The following is a 22,880-nucleotide window of genomic DNA, read 5'->3' as shown; positions in this document are numbered from 1 at the left end:
GCCTTCGGTAGATCCGGGGCGTCGGGTAGCTTCTCCGTGTTGGGGTTTTTCTTTAAGGCTAATATCTCCGATGCTGCTGATGTATGCGCGGACGTACCTGTTGAGGAAACAAAGGGCCGGACCCACGGAGGTGGGGAGAGAATTAAATCTTCCCAGACCAAGACATATGGTACTTGGTCTGGGTGTCCGTGGGGATCTATATTAAATATTTTAGACTTCAGCAGCTTAATCTTGTCTAATAAAAAGGATCCTTCGGGGGGCCATCCTATCTGAAATGTTGGCCATTCAGAGGCACACAAAGTCTGCCACTTTCCTTTCTTTACCTCTACCGAAAAATTATGGGCTCTGGCCCGAACTTCGGTCCAATAGCTTAGGGTAAGGGAAAGAGGAGTCGTCATAGTTTGTCCCATTGTCGTCCGTCAGAGAAGAAGAATAGACCACAATACAGAAACAGTTAAAACTCCACGAAACACATATACGTATGGGCCACCGCGAGCTCGCTTCAAAACCGAAACTTCTTCAGATGGCAGTTATCACCAAGGGAACTGCCGAAACCGAGTGAAGGGGAGACAGAGTTTGCCTCTCCTTCCAGATGAGCCACTAGGGCGTCCCCTAGGGCTCATGGACGCCGGCTATTAGCACGTCTGCCTAGCCAGAGGTCCGATACAGATTCCATAATAAGCCGATTCTTACGGCTTTCCTCCGATAATGGCCCACAAAGAACAAGGGACAAACAGACAATCAAGCTCGAGCTTACCTGGTACCTCCAACTCCCGATGTTCTTGTGGTCCGGGGCGAGTGGAATCCCGGACGAGCCCCCAAATGTTAGACCTGCGCGGTCTCCTAGGAGTTTCGACTCGCCCAGGAAACAACAAGAGTCGGAAGTCGATGCAAAACGCAAGAGGTTTATTGAAGGCCGGTGCACCGGGGTTCCTTGGTCCTCACGCAGGAGGTCGAAGAAGGAACCCTTTTGGGCGCGAATATGTCAGTTTTATAGGTTCCCACTTCCCCGTATGTAAATTATAGATTTGGTTGTGTTCTCCTGCTGATTGGTCCCGGCTTAGGCTCGGACCAGAGAGGGAACTTGTCCCCAGCTGCCTGATTGGTCTTTGACAGACACCTTTTTTACATTTTGTTATCTCCCCTCCTTCTCGGAAGGGGGCCGGACACCCTGGAAATTCACCCATTGTCTAAGAAGCCCCTATTGTCTGGAGAGTTCTTAATCATTAGCTGGAACAATGTCCCTCGAGTCCCACATGATCACATCATGTCACATTGATCTGGCTTCTGACCAATTCTGTTTCCTCCCCCTTCCTTTCTCATGTTGTATCCTAAACTCCATCTCAGTATCTGCTTCCAGAAAACCCAACCTGTGACAGAGGTAGCGTTAGTACAGTTGGCCCTTAGTATCTACAGGTTTTGCATTCGTGGATTCAACTGCAGTTAGTTGAATCTGCAGATGCAAACCCTGCGGTTATGGAGGACCAAATGTATTCATTGTACTACGTCATTTTATATAAGGGATATAAGTATCTGTGGATTTTGGCATCCATGGGGACTCCTGGAACCAATCCAATCCCTCAGGGATACCGAGGGATGACTGTACTATTGTTCTGAGACCTTTCATCAGAAAATCTACAAACAACAAATGCTGGAGAGGGTGTGGAGAAAAGGGAACCCTCTTGCACTGTTGGTAGGAATGTAAATTGATACAGCCACTATGGAGAACAGTATGGAGGTTCCTTAAAAAACTAAATATAGAATTACCACATGATCCAGCAATCGCACTACTGGGCATATACCCAGAGAAAACCATAATTCAAAAAGACACATGCACCCCAACGTTCATTGAAGCACTGTTTACAATAGCCATGTCACGGAAGCAACCTAAATGCCCATCGACAGACGAATGGATAAAGAAGATGTGGTACATATATACAATGGAGTATTACTCAGCCATAAAAAGGAACGAAATTGGGTAATTTTTTGAGACGTGGAGGGATCTAGAGACTGTCATACAGAGTGAAGTTAAGTCAGAAAGAGAAAAACAAATATCGTATATTAATGCATATATGTGGAATCTAGAAAAATGGTACAGATGAACCAGTTTGCAGGGCAGAAATAGAGACATAGGTGTAGAGAACAAACGTATGGACACCAAGGGGGGAAAGCAGCGGGGTGGTGGTGGTGGTGGTGGGATGAATTGGGCGATTGGGATTGACATGTATACACTGATGTGTATAAAATGGATGACTAATAAGGGCCTGCTGTATAAAATAATAAATAAAATTCAAAAAAACCATAATTTTCTTTGATGAAGAATTTTAAAATTTTATTGTAATCTAATTTGTCTATTATCACTTTTTTTTTTGCTTTTAGTGTAAAACTGTTATTTTTTAAAATTGATCGATTTATTTTGTTAATATTCTGTTAAGGAATACTCTGCACCTGTATTCATGTGTGAAACTGGCCTGTTATTTGCCTTTCTCATATTTTCCCTTCCTGGTTTTGTATCAAAATTATACCAGCCTCATAGAATGAGTTGAATAGTGAAAAAATAATAAAGAAAGGAAAACACTAACTTGAAAAGATATATGCAACCCTATGCATATATCTTTGCAATATTATTTACAATAGCCAAGATATAGAAACCTAATTGTCTGTTGATAGATGAAAGGATAAAGAAGATATTGGTGTATATATACAATAGAATATTATTCAGCCATAAGAAAAGAAACCTTGCCATTTGTAAGAACGTGGATGGACCTGGAGTTTATTATGCTTAGTGAAATAAGTCAGATAGAGAAAGACAATTACCATATGATTTCACATATATGTGGAATCCAAAAAACAAAACAAACAATACAAAACCAGATTCATAGAGAACAAACATCTGGCTCAGTGGTTGCCAGATGGGAGGGTGTTGGGGGGCAGCCGAAACAGATGAAAAGGATTAAGAGGTACAAACTTTGACTTATAAAAATATTAAATCACAGAGACGCAATGTACGGCACAGGGAATATATTCAATAACACTGTATTAAGTTTGTATGGTCTCAGATGGTAATCAGACATCGATTTGACCATTTCAAAATGTATGTAAATATCAAATCACTATGATGTACACTTGAAACTAATATGATATTGTATGTCAATTACACTTCAATAAAAAATACTCATACATAAAGACAACGTTAGGAAGATGAGGGCAGTAATAAGTGTCAACTGGGAAAAATGAAGAGGGATATATACCTATTACAAGGAGAAGAAAACATAAGAAGGAAGTGCAGCAGTACTGACACTTGATTTGAAGGTTTCTGTCATATTTGACTTCCTTCCTCTTTTCTGTGGTCTATTTTCTTTATTCTCTCAAGAGAATCTTCTCTTATATTTGTCCTAGTTGTTCTCCATTTGACCATACAGATCAATTCTCTTGCCTTTCTCCATGTTCCTGGAGGCTGCCTCTAGGGATCGTGTCACCCAGGCTCCTTTATAGACTGACTTCTGGTTAGGTTTTGCCAGGGTTGCAAGGAGGAAGTAGAGGTCAGGGTATTAATTCCACCATTTCTTCCCTCCTGGGGCACTGTTGTTTTGACAGTGGCAACTTTCCTCCACAGTTCTAGCTCTTGTACCACAGCCCTTCCTCCCTAGTTCTGCTCTCCCTAAGCTTTAATGACAGTATTTCCTTCCTTTGTCCCCTTCAGCCCTAGGCATGGTAATGGATTCCCACTGTTGCAAGCTCTAGATGCCCCCAATTTCTCTTGCGTGGTCCTTTCATGAAGGGACTCTTTAAATAATCCCTTCATTAAAGCCTCCTCAGTTAAAATATCTGGACCTAATTTCCTGCCAGTACCTGAATGAATACAGCTTACCTTAGTTACATACTATTTTCAACACTATAATTTTCTTCGGTAGTGTAATTTATACTAATCAGAGTTGGGGCTGAATAAATTATTTAAGTCAACAAATAATTTTTGAGCACTTACTATGTGCCAGGCACTGTGCCAATATCAGCTTATACAGTGGTGACTGAGACAGATAAGGTCTCCGCCCGCATGGAACGTACAGTCTACTGGGGGAGTTAGACAATACAAGATCCTTTAAGTTGCAAATGATAGAAAAGCTGAACCCAAACTGACTCATGCAAAAAGGGGAATTTATTGGCTCATTAAAAAAAAAAAAATCCAGAAATTGGGCTTGCTACTGCGACTTAAAAAAAAATATCACCTGCGGTGTCAGTGAACAAAGGATGTTGCAGCTATCAAGCCATTACATTACAGCCGCCCCAACGGTGAGCCCTGAGGGAACTCAGGATATGAATGGAATGGCATCTAGCAGTCAGCCGCTGCCGCCATCCCCCCACCCCACCCGACAGCGCACCCTGAGGAGACTCAGGATGAGAAACCACAGGGAGTTTGAAAAACAATAGATACGTGTATAACTGAATCGCTTACCCGTACACCTGAAATAACACAACGTTGTTAATCAACTATGCTCCAATATAAAATAAAAATTTAAAAAAAACCCAACCAACTCAAGTAGGCCATTAGTAAAACAAAAAAAAAAAAAAAAAAAAGAAAAAGGAAAAGAAAGCACAGGATACTGGTGCCAGATCGCTGAGGTTCATGTCAAAGGAATGATTTCAGTGAGCCCAGACTCTTGCATCTTCCCATACACAGAAAAGCGCTAAATTCCTTAACTTGAGATGTCTGGTTTTCTTTAATTAACAGTAATCTTTTATTTATTTATTTTGATGTGGACCATTTTTAAAGTCTTTATTGAATTTGATATTGCTTCTGTTTTTTGGGTTTTTTTTTTGTTTTGGTTTTTTGGCTGTGAGGCATGTGGGATCTTAGCTCCCTGACCAGGGATCAAACCTGAACCCCCTGCATTGGCAGGCGAAGTCTTAACCACTGCACCACCAGGAAAGTCCCCCAACAGTAAACTTTTGATGTTCTGACTACCTGGTCTTTGTTGCAAAAACTCCTGTGTATCCTTGCTCCTCCTTTACCTCTTCGGAGAAGTCTCTCAGAGACTCTATGAGATGCTGTGTCCTGGGCTTAAGTCTTCAGTTTTGTCCACGGAATAAAACATAATTCTCAAATTTTAGATTGTGTATTTTTTCAGTTGACACTATCTATGAAGTTTTATCTAGGACCTCAAGAAATGTCACCAAAACCTATTTCTCTTACACCCCTGGTTCTGCTTTTCGTGTGTGGGCTCAGTCCTTAAACTAGTTCTCGCCTCAGGGCAGCAAATGTGTTACAACTGAGAGTCCTAGAATATATTTCATTGCTTCTCATTGGCTGATTGGGAACATGATGCTCTGATTGGCTCAGCAGGAGCCTCCTAGCCACTATTATTATTATTATTATTATTTGCTGCAAAAAGCTTTATTATTTCCATTTGGTCCAGGGCTTGGGTTAGGGCTCCAGGGTGGTTCAAAAGCAGCCTAGTGGCTGCAGAGAGAGAGGCTTCAGGCAGAAGCCCTGACACCAGAGGGGCTCCTCAAAGGCTGCTGGGCTCCAGAGGTTCCTAGTCGTGCTTGAGGGTGAACCTTTCGAAGAGATACACGTCCAGCCCAGACTCGGGGCCCCCAGCCTGTGGAGGTTAGTCAGGTAGTTGCCATCTTCTCGATGAGTTTCACCTGCTCCTGTAGGAAGTGGCTCTCCAGGAAGTCACAGAGATGGGGGTCTACTAAGGCAGAACCCAACACATGTAGATCCAAAAGGGCCTGGGTCAGGTTTTTCTCCATGAGCACGGTGGCTTCCGTAGCTGCCTGGGTTTTACCCCACTCATCTTGGGACGGCTTCTGCAGGTCCTGGAAGAGGGTGAGGCCACTGCTGGTGTTGCATCTTCAAGAGGCACTCAGCACCCTTGGGATTCTCCTCTGCCAATTTGTGGGAAAAGTGGCCCACGACCTGCAGAGACACATCGTAGCCAAGGTCAAAATAGAAGCCCAGAGAGAGTTAGTATAAGCAGATAGGGTAGGGGGTCCCCAGAGAAAGAACCAATCATGGCTTTCTTGACATAAATAAGCCATTTCTGGCCTAAGCCATTTTGTGATCTAAGCCTGGCCACAATTCTAGCCCTTGAACAGATTTCAGTAATTAATGATCTTAAGAGAGCAAAAGAATGCAGAAACAAACGACTATTGTCAAGTAAGAGAAGCAACAATAGCAAAGATAATATACCAGTTGTAAAAACTCCCAGTTCTCTTTCAATGGTAAAGATTAACCTGAAGCTCTTAACCACCAGATCAACTGGAACCTAAGGGAGGATGATGTTAACGTTTTCTGGACCCCTGTGACTTCCATCAACTAAAGCTTGGAGTCTTTTGACCACCCAAGTCCCTTCATGAAAATGCATGTACCCTTAGCTTCCTCAATTTTACTGTTTAGGGAGACACTACTCTGGGAAAGATCCCCAGTGTTCTCCTTACTTGCTGCAAGTAATAAATCCTTCCTTTTCTTGATCTTTGGTTTGGTTGTGTCAACTGAAAAAAATGGCACAATCTAAAAGTTGAGAATTTCAGCAGACTTTCTGAGGACTTAAGACCAGAAGACAGCCTCCCAGATAGCTCTGTGGGACTGCTCCAAAGAGGTAAGGGAGGAACCAGGATACAAAAGAGTTTTTGCAACAAAACCCAGGTAGTTGGAACATCAAAAGATTACTGTTAATTAAAAAAAAAAACAGACATCTTGGGTTACTTTACTACTTTTTTATGTATGGGAAGATGCAAGAGTCTGGGCTCTTTGAAATCATTCCTTAACTGTCTAGGGCCTCCATACTGAATCAGATGCACAGTCGGGGCAGCTGCAGTGGCTGAGGGATTGATGGCTGCAACATCCTTTGTTTACTGATACAGCGGGTGACGTTCTTCCACAGTTGTATCTTTTAACTCGACATCCACCAAGAGGCAAACCCAGTTTTTCGGGTAACAGTAGGTGTAGGAGGCCCGCAGATGCACGCAGACCGGGCGGTTGATGACAGCCTCTATCTCCGTGGAATAATTTTGACAAATCTGGGAGCTCACCGTTGATTGGCATTAAGGAGCTAAGCTCAGAAAATGATGTTGGCTGGTCCCCGAGACCAAGGAGAGCTGAGTGGTTGGTCCAAAGGTTGCAAGTGATAAATAGGTTGGAGGGTGGATGGGGGCTGGAAGAAGGGGCGTCTCTGGGTCTGTTCTGTCCAAACACTATTGAAGCAAGAGACACATCCACTAGACTGCGGAGCACACTGCTTCCTGGCCATTATTAGAACGAGGAGTGGACTCTACTTTTGAAGCCTAATAGCTGTCAATAGAGAAGTGGCTTTCCTAGAGGAAAACTGCAGTACTGTTTCCAGAAGAAAGAAGCCCCCCAAACATTAGATGCTCATGAACAAAGATAAACAATGATATATCCTGATAATTAAACTAAAGCTGATCAATATTGTTAGGCAAAATGCTTTAGTGGCAGCCTAATGAGCAAAGCCTCATGGGTGTTAACCTGCATTCGATTTGCACTGCACCTGTAGGGGTCAGTTCTCCTGCTTGTGGACAGCATCCCACGACTAATTCTGCCTCAGGGCTTTCTTGGCAGAATTTCTTTGGGAGCTTGCTCTGCCAGGTACAGGGTAAACTGGAAGTATTCACCAGGGGCAACCGTTAACCAAAAACGGAGAGAAGTTGGTGGATAAAGGCCCCAGACTCCAACCATTTTAGAGAACAATTCTGACGCACATTCTACATGATGTAGCAGAGGGCTCCTAGGGGGAGGGAGCCCCCGTAGTCCATAACCGTACCCAGTCAATAAGTGGGTCCTTTATTGGATTTTCCTCCTTCCTTGTCTCATTCTTCTCCACTCTCTCTCTAAGGAATTCCTTCCTAAGTCCTAATCTCAGTCTCTGCCCAGGAGATATCAAAGTGAAACCCAGCTGAGACCCAAAGGCTGGACAGAGCTACCCATGCAGAGAGCAAGGGGAAAACTGTGGTTTTGAAAAGGAGAGTAGAACTCCCCCATCAAATAGGAAAAACAGGTTAATTTTAGGCCACAGGGGAGAGCAATGAAAGATAAAAATGAAAGCGCATTTAATGAAGGTAAAACTGAATTGTTTCTACTGTTTTATATTAAGAAGCATTCTTAGAATTATTTCCATATTAATAAGCATAATTAATTTTGTAATGTGTATAATTATTGAAGTTGATTAGCTTTGTTCCCCCCATGTAGTGCAAATATTTTGAAAGCAGGAATTTCTTGAAGCTGGTATCTCTAAATTAAATTAAACTCAGCAAATTTGCATTGAGTATATACCATATCCAAAGTACTTTGCTAAGTGCTGTAAGACAAATTGTCCTTGCTTAAGGGGCCCTCAGAGTCTAGTAGAGGCAACAGATATACGTATCTGGCAAGCTTGAGACTAACCAAGGGAGCTATGGGATTACAGGTATAATCCTAGTATGTACCTTGTGGCTTCTTAGTAAAGGTCATGTATTCATTCATCTTTTACCGAGCATATACCTTATACCAGATCTGAATGAAGGACCGCCTTTTAATTATTATTGTTATTATTAATCAGGTGCAAAAATATTGATGTGTCTCCAAAGGCCAACCCTTCTTACAACTACCGGCAAATTCTCTAGCTTTGCTGTGAGCATCTTTCCTGTCTTTTTGAGACACTCCAAAGAAAACCCTCATCTGATCTTTTTCATGGCCTCCCAGGCATATTTCCTGAGGGTTTTGGAAGCTCTCCCTCTGGGAAATGCAAATGCCACATTTACAGATTCACAGAATGTTAGCTCTGAAAGGAATCTTAATGTTTTCTAGTGTTTTCCATAGAAATCTATATATATACTGCATACCAAAAGGGACTGGGAGGTTTGCATCTGTAAGTGGCAGACTCAGGGGCTCCAGCTGTCCTAAAGGCCAAGGGGTTCAATACCTCTGCATGCTAGTGTGGCTAGACAGGGGCAAGCAGATGACTGTCAGCTTGCCCGTAAGCTGTTCCGGCCACATTTATGTTAGCTGGCACACTTGTTTGGAATAATACCTTAGAGATTGTTTAGTTCAGCCCTGCAGTTCGTGTGCTTTCCAGAACTTCAGTTTTAGAAAAGAGGGAACCAAGGCCCAGAGAGGTGGCATGGCTTACCCAAGGGCACACAGTGAATTGGAGTTTCTCCTCATAGCTCCATTTAGAGACGGCTCCTCTTCCGCAACTTAAGGTCCTTTCACAATGCTCTTATCCAATTTAGGGAGAAGGGAGCTTACGGTGGGAAGCCGGGGAGAGATGGGTGTAGGGAGCAGTAGTAAAGTTCAAGGAAAGCTACATGCAGAAACACAGGATGTGAGACAGAGCATTCCTTTGAGTTTCAGGGAGCGTATCCTGGATGCGTTTAGTGCTGAAGCAAGCGAATTATGATGATCTCCCAAAATAACTTTGCTTTAGAGCTAAAGATATCCAGCCAGGCTCAAGGTTGCACAAGCCTTTTCCCCACAGCTCTTCGCTAATTGAATTAAACCCTTCTTGGCAATAGGGGAGTCTCCCAAAAACTGAACAGAAGGATTGATTTTGCACAGGTAATGACTTGGCTTTCCAGTTGCTTCAGGCTGCCTGCCTCAGCTCAAATTCCTCCTTTAGCTACTGTCTGCTTTCATCTTCCGGTAGTCATTAGTGATACCTGATCCCATTACACTCTGGGGGCCTTCCAGGCATACTCTGTTAACTAATACTCATGATTGCTGCTAATTCATAGAGGGAAGAGCTCTGTACCGGCTGGTACATCTTCATAGTGTTCTTATCCACTTTTCAATTTCAGTTGCAATGCCACGGGAACTGAAGGTACTTCCATTAGAAAAGGGAATACTGCATTTTGTTTTCCAGAATCATGTATGTGCTAGAATCAAAGCCAGCAAGAGAGGACAAGAAAAGTCACAGAATTATAGTCTGTCATTCACCTCCCATCACTGTGGACTTCTACTCACTTTCAAAGCTCATTGTGTTTTGCTCTGCCCAGAGCCCACACATAGCATTCTTCCAAGCTCTGAACCTTTCTCCCATTCCTTCATGGTAATCTGTCTTTCGTGGCCTATGTTCTTTTCATTAAACTCATAAATATCTAAAAATTATATTTCTAACTGCTAAGGCATCTCCTTCCTAAATTAAATATTTCATAGCTCTAAGTTCCTTTGGAGAATTAGAATTTGCCTCAAAGGAATGACTCCCAGACTGAGAATTTCAGGGAAATTGATGAACCTGTAGTCGGAAATATTTGGGGTAGGCATTTATTTTAAGTTTTCTTTATTTCACATCAGCCACTCAGGTTAGTGTGAATGACAAATGTTCCCTGCCATATCAGTAAACAAAGGATGTTGCAGCAGTCAAGCCATCACATTACAGCCCCCCTGACTGTGAGCCCTGCAGGAACACAGGATGGAGACAAACAGGCTGCCCACTGCCAAGCCCTGAGCCACTGCAGTCACCCCCAACTGTGCGCCCTGAGGTGATTCAGGATGGAGAAAAGCAGAACACTGACCCCAGATAGCTGAGGTGCATATCAAAGGAATGATTTCATTGAGCCCAGACCCTTGCATCTTCCTATACATAGAAAAGCACTAAATTCCTTAACTTGAGATATCTGGTTTTCTTTAATTAACAGTAATCTTTTGATGTTCCCACTACCTGGTCTTTGTTACAAAAGCTCCTATACATCCTGGCATCCCCCCTTGCCTCTTCAGAGCAGTCCATCAGAGAGATCTGAGAGTCCTGTCTCCCAGGTTTAAGTCGAATGTCCGTCGAATAAAACATAACTCTCAACTTTTAGGTTGTGCTTTTATTTTTTTTTCAGTCAACACTAGGTAACATTGCCTAGGAGGTGAACAGAAATATTTTACAGCGTTTATGGTTCTGTGCAAGATGGTAATCTGCAAGAAACTAAATCAGGAGCGACCTTATCCTGGAAAGCAGAACTGGTCATGCACGCCCTCAGTAAGAAACCAGAACATATGGATAATAACTAGTAAGAGAGACTAACTCAATTATTTGTTCAGGTCCAATTCTTCTGTGGCTGTATGAACACAGCATTTATTAAAAATTGTCCATTTCACTTCCAGGAATAAACAGAAGCATGATTCATAAGGGAGGAAAAGGCCTGTAAGGTATGAAATCATCACCAGGCCAAAGAGGTGGCTACAGTTTGTCAGAATCACTGCTGTCAATAAGTAGTGAAACTTTCAGAATTTCGTTGCCCTCTGAATAAATCCAGAAAGAATGAACACATGACAAGTAGATTTACCTTTGGCAGAAGCAATCCAGAGATGGTTTGTAGGTGTGTGACTGTTAGAGATTCAGGAAACCTCTAAATTTTATATAGCTGACCTACATAAATCATCAAGACAAGGAATATTAGCAAAGAAAGCTATAGCCTCCTAAACTGTGTTTTGCATGGAGCACACATACAGCAGTGTTCCACTGGAGTTGGCAGTACGGGTTTCACAGAATTGATTGTTAAATATTCAGGTAAATTCTGTTGGTCCCTTGAAGTCAGCCACAGTGGGAATGTTTATACCATAGAAATTGGCAGTTGCTATAGAACATGGATTTTTGTTTGCTAGTTTTGTTTAGTTTTCAGAGAGTTGGTTTACCAGTCCACCACTGTCCAGCACTGCTAGAAGCAAAGAGAGCCTGTCAGGAAAATGTACATTCCTATCCCTCAGAGAGGCCTGTGTTGTATGGAATTGGGAAAACTCACCAGACATTTCCCAGAACCTGGATGGAGTATTCCTCCAAGTCTCCTTCCTTCAGGTCTATGCTCAGCTAAGTAACCTTCTGCTTATTTATTTGGTACCAGTAGATGAATTGGTGTCAGATGGTATTCCTTCAAGTCCTGGGGCTTCTAAGGAACTGTTCTGGAGGACATCTGGGGAAAGAGGAGAAGATCACACCAGGCTGAGCAGCCCTTTCCTCTGTCTTCAACAGGAGCAGCTTCATTTTCTCTGTTTTACATATTGGTCACACACACACACACACACACACACAACCCAAAACAAAACAGTTGCTTGGAGAAAGCATAACACCGCTAAAAAAAACTTTCAAAAATAGTAGGCCAGAGATTTTGTTTGCCAGAAAAGCACATCCCTTATTACAGTTAACAGTTTATTTTTCTGGGTGTAATTCGGCCACTTGTGAGTTTAGTTAACTTCAATCAGCTTCCTATTAACTGATAAAGTTGCGATGCACCGACTGAAAATTCAAATATCTTGACTTCCCATGTTGAAGACTAGACACATCAGTGAGGAACTGCCCTTCTGAGATTTCGATCAGGGTGGTCAGTACACTTTCCTCTCTGATAGCTCTCTCTTACATGGAGCAACTGGGAAACTTTCTCTTTGCTACAAGGAAACTGGAAAATGTAGTCCGTCAGGTGAGCTGAGCTCAAGTCATGGGATGTTTCTGTCTATTAAAATGGTTCTTCTTCTAATTACAAAAGTGACCTGATGTCCCTTAAAATTTTTAGAAAATTAGAAAAGCAAAAAGAAGAAAATGGAAATCACTTTATCCACCACCCAAAGACGGTCACTATTACTTCTGGTGTATAGTCTAGCCATTTATACAAACACACATGTTCATCCACATACACATGACTTTTTTTTCCTTCCACATGACTTTTTTTTTAAAGAGGAGGTTCTAAAGTTTGAGTTTGCAATGTAATGACATTTGACTGGTTCTCATCACAGTTTCTGTATCTGTAATACCTGGGTACAGGTTGATCTCTACATGAAAGGCCTTTTCTCTATATAAAATTCTAAGTAAAAGGTAATGTAAAAGCTTCAATTTAAAAGAAAATCAATTAGTTATTTTACTAGATACTACATGCCTACAGTATAATCTAAAAGCATAATATGGTGTTCAATAAACGTAAGTCTCTCTGCCACAGTCTACCAGTTCTCCCCAGAGGCAACCACTGTTATCAGTTCCTTGTTTATCAGAGACACTCTGAGCCTATGCAAGCATATGTGTAAAGTGTAACAGCTAATTTAAAGAGAAGATGTTTGGTTTATATATGGAATTAGAGCTCAAACATTTTCCTTCTATTAAAATATTCTTGAAAAGTCTTTCGTTGTTGTTTTGTTTTTATGCATTATTTTCCTTTATGGCTAGAGAAAGCTTCTCATCTATGGTCATTACTATTGTCATAATCATCAGCAAACATGAATTAAGTCCCAGTGTATGCAGGTTACTGTAAGAATACCTTCATTTAGAGAATAAACTATCCTGACTTTGGGGGTGAAGGTTGGGGATTGGTAAGATGATAATTGCATAATAATGAGACTTCCTCCAATTCAGAAGTAAGAAACATATCTACATTTTCTGTCTGGAAAGTTCAAAAGAAAAAAACCCCAGCATAATCACATTTAGAATTGAGTAGGTTATGTGTGTTTAAGAAGTAGACAGAGTAGTTCCCATTACTTATGGATAATCAACATGGAGGTGGTATTAGTTTTCTATTGCTGCTGTAACAAATTACCATAATCACAGTGACTTAGAATAACACACATTAATTATATTACAGTTCTATAGATTAGAAGTCCAATAGAGGTCTTACTGGGCTAAAATTAAAATTTTGACAGGCATGCATTCCTTTCTAGAGTCTGGGGAGATTCCCTTTCCTTTCCTTTTTCAGCTTCTGGAGGCCACTACACTTCTTGGCTTATGGCCTCCTCTCTCCACCTTCAAAGCCAGCAGTGTTGCACCTGTCTGATCTGTCCTCTATAGTCACATCTTCCTCTGACCACAGCCAGGAAAGACTCTCTGCTTTTAAGGTCTCATGTGATTAGATTGGGCCCAGATAATTCAGAATAATCCAGATAATCCAGAATAATCTTCCTATCTTAAGGTTCTTGATTTAATAAAATCTGAAAAGTCTCTTTGCCATGTAAAGTAATATATTCATAGGTTCTGGGGATTAGGATGTGGGTATCTTTGGGGAGGGGGCATGATTCTGCCTTCTACAGGGATCAAGAGAAATGAATTTCCAGAAAAATAAAGCATTCCTTCTATGCTGTTCTGTGTTGTGGAAGATTCTTGGAAAAATCCCCAAATGGAGCCTGAAATGGCTGGCTCTAGCCAAGTAGCAATTTTTCATTTCTTATAGAACAATATACTAGCATATCGTGACCATTGTTCATAAGCAATGCAGGCCAGAGCCACTGAGTCTTTCCCTGTTTGATATTTTCATGTCTTTTTGAGCAATATCCACTAATCCTTTGGTTAAAATTCCTCTTATTTATGAATCCTGTTTTCTTACTTTTTTGACATGCATTTGTTTCTAAATAGTTAAGGCATAAGCCTGTCACTTTGAATTTTAAACAATGCAAAAGGAAGTAGTAAAAGTATTTTTACCAGTGTCCCAGAATTAAAGCTCATTAAGTCTCAGTTTCTCAGGGAGGAATCACAGGTCTAGAGTCCTTTGGCAAATCAAAGATTCCCACCTAGAAGGAAGACTGAAAGCACTACAGATAATACCTAGATATTTTGGGGGACACTGTATATATGACCAGCTGTCTGAGGAAGAAAAAAATCAAACTTGGTTTACTGATGGGTCTGTAAACATGCTGGCACCATACAAAAGTAGACGGCTGCAGCATTACAGCTCACACAGGGGTGACCCTGAAGGACAACAGTGAAGGAAAATCCTTCCAATGGGCAGAATTTTGATCAATAGGTATGGATCTACGCTGCTTCTTGGGCAGTTGCCAATTGTTGGGCTGGTGAGTTAGGGACTTGAAAGAAATGGGATTGAGAGATTGGTGACAAGGAAGTTTGCAAAGGAGGTTATGTGGATGGACCTCTCTGAATGGGCACAAACCGTGAAAATATTTGTGCTCCACATGGAAGCCCACCTAAGGGCATCTACTGCAGGGAAGCTTAATTGCCAGATGGACGAAATGATGCTCTCTGAGGTGTCAGTCACTTTCCCCAGCCACCGCAGTGTTTGCTCAGTGGACCCCTGAGCAAAGTGGCTGCAGTGCTTGGGATAGAGGCTATGCATGGGCTCAGCAACGTGGCTCATGCTTACTAAGGCTGACTTAGCTGACGCTACTTCTGAGTGCCTAACCTGCAAACAGTGAAGACCAACATTAAGTCCCTATCGGTGACTTCTCCAATGCATGGCACCAGTAGCCAGCAGCTGGCACCCCTTCAGGCAGTTTCATAGTGGAGTGTCTCGGTGGGATGCCTCCCCATGAATAGCTTTCCCCAGCATCCTAGATGATGGAGTTCTAGTAAGTTCCAAAGGACAGATTTCCAGCAAGTTCTGCCAGCACAGTACCACAGAGACTTTACCATCATCTCTGTGAGTCACTGCTGTGCTCTCTCCAAGATCTGGATCTTGAACCTGGGGACTGATACAGATAGAGAACAAAAAATTTGATTATTGTCCTGGAATTTCCATCTCATTGTGATGAGAGGAATCAAAGTCCGGTCTAGCCCTAAGAGTATAAAGGTATGCCCAAATTTCACATATCTAAAAATAGGAAATAATGTTTCTTCAGTAATTCATAAAAAATTATTTCTTATTTTGAAGCTGAAGATAATTCTGCATGACTTCTCTTTGTAGTTAAAAAAAAAAATCCAAATCTTTCATATTTGCATTAACCCTTGTTTTAAAAGGTGTTGTCCACAAAGTCGATTGTGATAGAAGAGAGTAATGTATAAATGAGACTTCCCAATGGTTGCCTTTGGTTTCAGGCTAATGCAGTCTATTGGTGCCCATGTTCCGTGGCTACTTTAAAGCCAGGAAAACAATAATTAACCTTTGTAGGGACCTTATGATTTACAACCTGCTTTTACATATACTATACCTTTTTTTAAAAAATTTATTTTTGGCTGCACTGGGTCTTCATTGCTGCATGCGGGCTTTCTCTAGTTGCGGCGAGCAGGGCTTACTCTTTGTTGCAGTGCACAAACTTCTCATTGCGGTGGCTTCTCTTGTTGCGGAGCATGAGTTCTAGGCACGTGGGCTCAGTAGTTGTGGTGCACGGGCTTAGTTGCTCTGCTGCATGTGGGATCTCACCCGACCAGGGCTCGAACCCATGTCCCCTGCATTCGCAGGCGGATTCTTAACCACTGCACCACCAGGGAAGCCTACATATACTATAACTTCTAATCTGCTCAACAACTTTCAAAATTAGTTATGATAACTTAAATAATGTAATCTTTTTGTTAAAATCTCATATCTGTTTGTTTGTTTGTTTGTTTTGTTTTGTTTTGTGGAACGCGGGCCTCTCACTGTTGTGGCCTCTTCCGTTGTGGAGCACAGGCTCCGGACGTGCAGGCTCAATGGCCATGGCTCATGGTCCTAGCCGCTCCGCGGCATGTGGGATCTTCCCGGACCGGGGCACGAACCTGTGTCCCCTGCATCGGCAGGCAGGCTCTCAACCACTGCACCACCAGGGAAGCCCAAAATATCATATTTTTATTGCAGAAAGTTTAATAACCATTGAGAAATAAAAAGAATAATTTTTAAATGATCTATAATTCCATTATCAAGTGATAACTGTTGTTAAAACTTTAATGTTCCAGTCTTGTTTTTATACATATAAAGACATATGTTTTTATAAAAATGGAATCATGTTGCAGGTAATCTGCTAACTTACAAAACAATGTATCATGAATATGTTTATGTGTCATTAAGTGTATTCCTCTTAAACCATGATCTTAATCCTTTTGTAATTGGACCTCTTTAAGAATCTAATGAAAGCTATACTCCCTAAGCCCCAAAAGAAGCAACTATGCAACTACACAATTAAAATTTATCAGTTAATAAATAGAGGAGGATCCAGGATTTATGGGATTTGAAGTTTATATGATTTTGAAGACCCTATTTTATTTTTTTGTTTTCAACTTTATTTTTTCTTATGTTGCATGCTTACTTTTAAAACATTTAAACAATGCAAAATTTATAAAATGGCAGTGCCTATCCCAACCTGGCCCCAAGTAATTCTTGTAAGTAGAATGGTATTTTCCCTTCTAGAACCCTATTTATGAAACTATAAATGCATAATAATTTCTGTAGTATTGATTTTTAAAAAATACAAATTTCTTCGTACAATCCATACAGTTCAACAACTTGCTTTTCTCATTTAACAATATATCAGACACTGAAGAATTTCTTAAATATGAGAAAGTGAATTTAATTTTGACTCCCCATTTCTAAATTTCAATCTAATTAATGATTAGCTTGTATGAAACTATTTCTTTAATGTTTTCAAATCAGTTAATTATTAGTCGTTTGGAAATGCTAAACAGTTTTATTACATAGAAATAAAGAGTACTTTTAGTGTTTGTGATTTCTGTTAAAAATTTATTATTTTGGTTATTAAGAACAAAACAAAACAAAACACTTGTCTAGATTGTAGGATTGAGAAACTGACATGAAAATGATGGGAAATTCCCTCCTTCTCACACTGTGGGGAGCCCTCTAAAAGGAAAAACACAAAATTATATATAAATGTATTTATTTAGAATGAGAAATTACAATATCTTGCTGGAGGCTTGGAGATTCAGGTGTTTTTTATTTTATTTTATTTTTTTTTTGCAGTACGCGGGCCTCTTACTGTTGTGGCCTCTGCCGTTTCGGAGCACAGGCTGGGGACGCACAGGCTCAGCGGCCATGGCTCACAGGCCCAGCCGCTCCGCGGCATGTGGGATCTTCCCGGACCGGGGCACGAACCTGTGTCCCCTGCATCGGCAGGCAAACCCTCAACCACTGCGCCACCCGGGAAGCCCCGGAAGCCCCCTCAGGTGTTTTTTAAATGAGATCTGTTTAGGAATTTACCAGAAGTGCTACGTAGATATCCTTCTTGATTGCAACTTGGCTTCCCCTTCATGCCTAGAAAATTCTTTAACTCTCAGCAATTCAGCACTCACAGGCGCCTGCACAAGTGGGGGGCTATGAGAGCTCTCTTCACTGCTCACTCCATTAGCCTCAAGGTAAATCCACAGCTGTTCATGAATGAAACCTTTTGGGTCCCAGGTTCAAAACTCCTTCTCTACAACATCATTTTTTTTGCGGTACGCGGGCCTCTCACTGTTGTGGCCTCTCCCGTTGCGGAGCACAGGCTCCGGACGCGCAGGCCCAGCGGCCATGGCTCGCGGGCCCAGCCGCTCCGCGGCATGTGGGATCTTCCCGGACCGGGGCACGAACCCGTGTCCCCTGCATCGGCAGGCGGACGGACCCTCAACCACTGCGCCACCAGGGAAGCCCTACCACATCATTTTTAATGGCTTCCTAGTCATCTACTGCATGGATGTACAATAATATGTTTATCCAGGAGCCTTCTCTTGAACACTTAAGATGGTTTATAATACCACTCTGGGATAATCATTCTTTTAGCTAAATCTCTGCCACTTCCCTGGTTATTTCCTTAGGATAACTTTCATTAAGTGGATCAAAGGGTATGTCAAATTTTCAAATGTTAGATTTGGCAGGAATATTTAAGTTCATTTCACAAATGAAGAAAGTGAGAGCATACTGGTTTACAGATAATGGATCGTTAAACTCAGTTTTTCTGACCCTGAATCATATATCATTTGATCTACCACCTGACTACTGGAAACCATTTGCCACTGTAAAAGGGTTTTGCCCCCAGAACCACACCATTGTGTGAAATGCTGGGGGTTGCTTCCCAGCCTTGTCATGTTTGTTTAGGTTCAGCTCAGGTTGTTCTTGCTGCACTTCTGCTCTGTTTTTTTATGGGAAACCTTTTAGTTTGACACATAACAGCTGTTAGGTATTTTGTTGAGCATTATCATTTGTTTAACTCCTCAGAAGATTTCGGAGGATTGTGTCCGGCACATAGGAGGTGCTCAATAAATTGATGATTGTTACAGCTCCAGAAGATTGGATATGTATCAGAAATTTCATGATTGAGCTTGTGCCTCTAACATTTATAGTTCCAGATGGAAATGACTGTAGACTTTGAGAGGACCACTATTATTCTAAACCTTATGGCTATAAAGTTTCGTGATAAAGTTTGTGGCATTTTGTATATTTCTCTAATAAAGGTATGGAGGTAAGGAAATCACCAAAAGAGGAGAAAGAGATAGTTGGGCTACAACGCTCACCTTTCTCTCCCAGTCTAGTCCAAAGTTAAAATAATCTAACATTTATTGAATACTTACAAGGTATGGGCTAGACTGATTTGAAGAATCCCAGTTAAATGAATATCATTGTATGGTCAGACTCTGGTCTACATCATACAATTATTTACAATGATTTTTATGTATCATAAGAGGATGTGCTGACAAAGCTGAGGGAACAACAGGGATTGGTTCTGCATTTTACTTAGTTGTGTAGGTTAATCTACTGGGTCTGTGTCCGGACCATTGAACCACACTAACAATGCTTATTGAACCACACTAACAATGGTTTGTTAAAGTTGAATGCAAATTGTGCAAAAACACACATTCACATTTTTATCTATATTTCTACATTGCAGATTAATTCATTTAGGAAGATGCTCTTTGAATAAAGTTTCATGTATATTACCTACATTTAATTTCTGTAAATTGTTAAATATTTAGATAATTAGGTGTTCTCAGATAGTGCTTTTCAGCCTGGGTGGTTTGGGGTGGTAGTTGTTTTAAAATTATTTAAAATACTGTACCCTGCCTTTTGGTGCTCACAGTCAAGGAAACTGTGGCATTTGTAAAATGGCAGTCTCTTGTTTATTGGAGTAAAGATATCTGCCAAGGGCAAACTGCAGAAAGCACACCACACGTGCTGCACCTCAGGTTACCTTTTGAATGACCTTCACACCTGCTTAATTTCTTTTAAACTTGATGATAAGAAAACAAAACTAAAACCTCACAGCTCTCAATTTATTTCCCTAACTGGTTGTAATAATTTTACATTCCTTAACAGCTACTATAAACAGCAGCAAACATGATCCATGCTCTTGAAAAAAAGTAAATGGCAGTATTCATTAAGAATATATTTATAGTGCGTTTACATGCAGTCAAAACAGAAGGGGGTGTATCAGTATTTTACCTTTCTGACACATTACTTTGGCTCAGATAAAACATTCCGTCTCTGCCTTCAGTGGCCCATTTAGCATTACCATTTTTGTGACTATATGTACGCACATTACAAAAAAAAGCAAGAAATAAATTAGCATGCTATTTTGTTCGCTGCAGCACTAGGTATCTGATTTACTGAGGCAGGGCCACAAAGCGGAATTTCGTTGTGTTCTGGGAGCCCAGCTGTGATAGCTGCTTGTCTTCACCTTCTTATTATGGACTCTCCTTGAGGTGAGGAAAAGGCTTTTTACCGCGGTCCCCAGGGTCCAGTGCCACCCCGGTACCACGTGGGTCGGAGGTACCGGGGTGGCATGGTGCTGGTCCTGTGCTGCTGAAAGCCTCCTAAGAGGGGGGGCGTGGGCTCCGGCTTAGTTCTGGGAAAAGGTGTTGTCTCTAACTGGGAGCTTACAGGAAGGTGACCTGCGGGACATAGGCAGCCGCCCAAAGAACCATTTGGTTGGGTAGGCCGACAGCTGTAGGGGACCACAGCCGTCATCGCGCACAAGCCCTTCTCCAGACTCTGAGCCCGGCCTTCCCGCCCCCAAACAACGGCGCGTGCGCCCCGCCCTCCCCCCTGCGCGCGCTCCCTCCTTCTCCACGCGCACTCCCCAACCCCGCTCCTGCCTGCGCGCGCCCCGCCCTCCCCCACGGCGCGCGCCCGGCCCGGCCCGCGCGCACGCGTGCCCCGCCCTCCCTCCCGCCCGGCGCGCGCGAGCCGGCTGGCCGAGGAGTGCGGTGGGCGGGGCGCCGCGCTGACGTTGCCCGGGATGCGGGCAGGGTCCGCCGCCGCCTCCTCTTCTGCCACCGGGGTTTGTATGAAAACACCCGGCGGCGGGCGGTGAGGCATCCGCCGGGCCCCCGGAGAGCATCGTCCCGCGCTGCCGACGCTGAGCCGGGTGCTGCACCTTTACCCAGTCCCTGCCAGCGCCCCATCCTGAGCCGGTGAGCGCCCTGCCGCCGTCAGCGCGACCGGGCCGGCAGCCCCTCGGCTGCGGTTAGCCCGCCCGCCCTCCACCCCTCCTATCTTCTCATCCGCGGCATCCTGGGGGCTGGGGAGGCCGGAGAGGAGCGACCCCGGGCCCGCCCCGGTCTGCGTCCTGCGATCCCTCCGCCCCTTACCTGTCAGGTTGTGTAACCCGTGTCTTTCGGGGGGTGGACCGGGTCTTGAGGGGAACCCCTGATGGGTGGGGCCTTTGGCCGGTTTCTGGAAAACGCCCCGCCCCCACCCATGGAGGCTCGGTCGTCCCTGCTCCAGTCCCCGCGGAGGGTGCCCGGCGCGGTCTCCGGGCAGAGACGGCCCCCTGCCCTGCTCTCCCTTTCTCTCGGCGGTGACCGCGCGGGTGGCTGCGGTACAGCGCGGAGCGGAGCCGAGGGGCGGCGGGCAGGGGCCGGGCGCGCACCCCGCCTCCCCAGCCGCCCCAGCTCCCAGCCCCTAGGTGCGCCGGGCTTCAGAGTGGGCTGTGGTGTGACGTCGGCGGTGGCTGGGCTTGCTCCCTCTCAGTGGGTAGCTTGGCCTGAAGTGTGTTCTCTGCTTACAACTTGGCGCCCTGTGGGTTTGATTTGAACCTGAATCAGATCGCCCTAGATGACAGTGCAGAGTTTCCCTCCAGCCTTCCTTCCTGAGTTGCGGGTTCTTCATGCAAGTGTTCAGGGACTCCTGCAACCCAATGCAAAGGCTTGCTGGGCTCAATGGTTGTTTCCCTCCTGTGCCTTTAAGCCTTTTAAAGTACCAGTGCAGTTTTGAATTGGTTCGTTTCCTTTCCTGGGCATTTACTCATCACAGAATAGAGTTTTACACATCGTTGTGAATGTTGATAACTTAAAGCCCATTTCTCATTTTAAGATAGCTTCCTCAAGTGCTTGCAGGTCTAGCACTGCCGATGACCTAATATGTTGTAAGACTGAGTCGAAATTTTCTTTGGCAATATTAATTCTGTGTGGTTTTTTTTTCAGGTATTCAAAATTGTAGCAGTGTTTATGATGTACGACAGTTTGTAGGTAGAAGGGACTTTAATAGTCTTCTGGATCACTCATTTTCACTTACCATTTATGTTCTTGTTGGAATCTTTTTTTTTTCGGTACGCGGGCCTCTCACTGTTGTGGCCTCTCCTGCTGCGGAGCACGGGCTCCGGACGCACAGGCTCAGCGGCCATGGCTCACGGGCCCAGCCGCTCCGCGGCATGTGGGATCTTCCCGGACTGGGGCACGAACCCGTGTCCCCTGCATCGGCAGGTGGACTCTCAGCCACTGCGCCACCAGGGAAGCCCCCGTGTTGGAATCTTTATGTAAATCAGGTTATCTCTTTCTTTGTTAACCTCTGAATTCGTTCTCTAAATTGTCTTTTTTTTTCCCTGAGAAAACCAGAAAGTGGTTTTTGTAATTGTATTGTGGAATGTTTTCAGTTCAGCAGGCCAAAAAAGTAGTAGTTTATTTAAGGCACTTTATATGGTACATATTTTAAAACGTGTGCCAAATGTTAAAATCAAACAAAACCCTGAAAGATCTGTAAGCATTTTCTTATGTAATTACTGTGAGATAGTTAGCAGTGCCTTATCCACTCCTTATTTCTCATCCTTAAGGATGAGTTGTAACATGACTTGTTCTGTTTCCCATTCCACTTTGCTTGAATTAATTTCTACAGTGAAGTTATAGGTTCATTTTTTAAAAAATTTATTTATTTTATTTTTGGCTGCACTGGGTCTTTGTTGCTGTGCGAGGGCTTTCTCTAGTTGCGGTGAGCGGAGGCTACTCTTCCTTGCGGTGCGAGGGCTTCTCATTGCGGTGGCTTCTCTTGTTGCAGAGCACGGGCTCTAGGCGCGGGCT

General features: G+C 43.2%; 1 protein-coding gene and 1 long non-coding RNA gene across 5 annotated transcripts in view; one reads left to right on the top strand and one right to left on the bottom strand.

Moving 5' to 3' along the window:
* Positions 1-1,481: 1,481 nt before the first annotated feature.
* Positions 1,482-21,651, bottom strand: LOC137227996 (uncharacterized). The gene is made up of 3 exons (XR_010945101.1): positions 21,177-21,651; positions 11,728-11,895; positions 1,482-5,920 (listed from the first exon to the last, which is right to left on the bottom strand). It is a non-coding gene; the product is annotated as an uncharacterized lncRNA (long non-coding RNA).
* Positions 20,824-22,880, top strand: part of AGTPBP1 (ATP/GTP binding carboxypeptidase 1) — a 170,777-nt gene continuing 168,720 nt past the window's right edge. The window contains exon 1 of one of the 4 annotated variants that reach the window (XR_010945100.1): positions 20,824-20,999. The gene's annotated coding sequence lies outside the window, so the exon portion shown is untranslated. Of the gene's footprint in view, positions 21,000-21,122; positions 21,184-22,880 lie in introns of those variants that run through there. The other 3 variants (XM_067744765.1, XM_067744768.1, XM_067744767.1) reach the window with 3 other exon arrangements.

The sequence above is a fragment of the Pseudorca crassidens genome, chromosome 7 (assembly GCF_039906515.1).
Source record: "Pseudorca crassidens isolate mPseCra1 chromosome 7, mPseCra1.hap1, whole genome shotgun sequence".
Taxonomy (NCBI): Eukaryota; Metazoa; Chordata; class Mammalia; order Artiodactyla; family Delphinidae; genus Pseudorca; species Pseudorca crassidens.
Note: the sequence above shows the minus strand (reverse complement) of the source record. Positions and strands in the feature narration are given on the sequence as shown.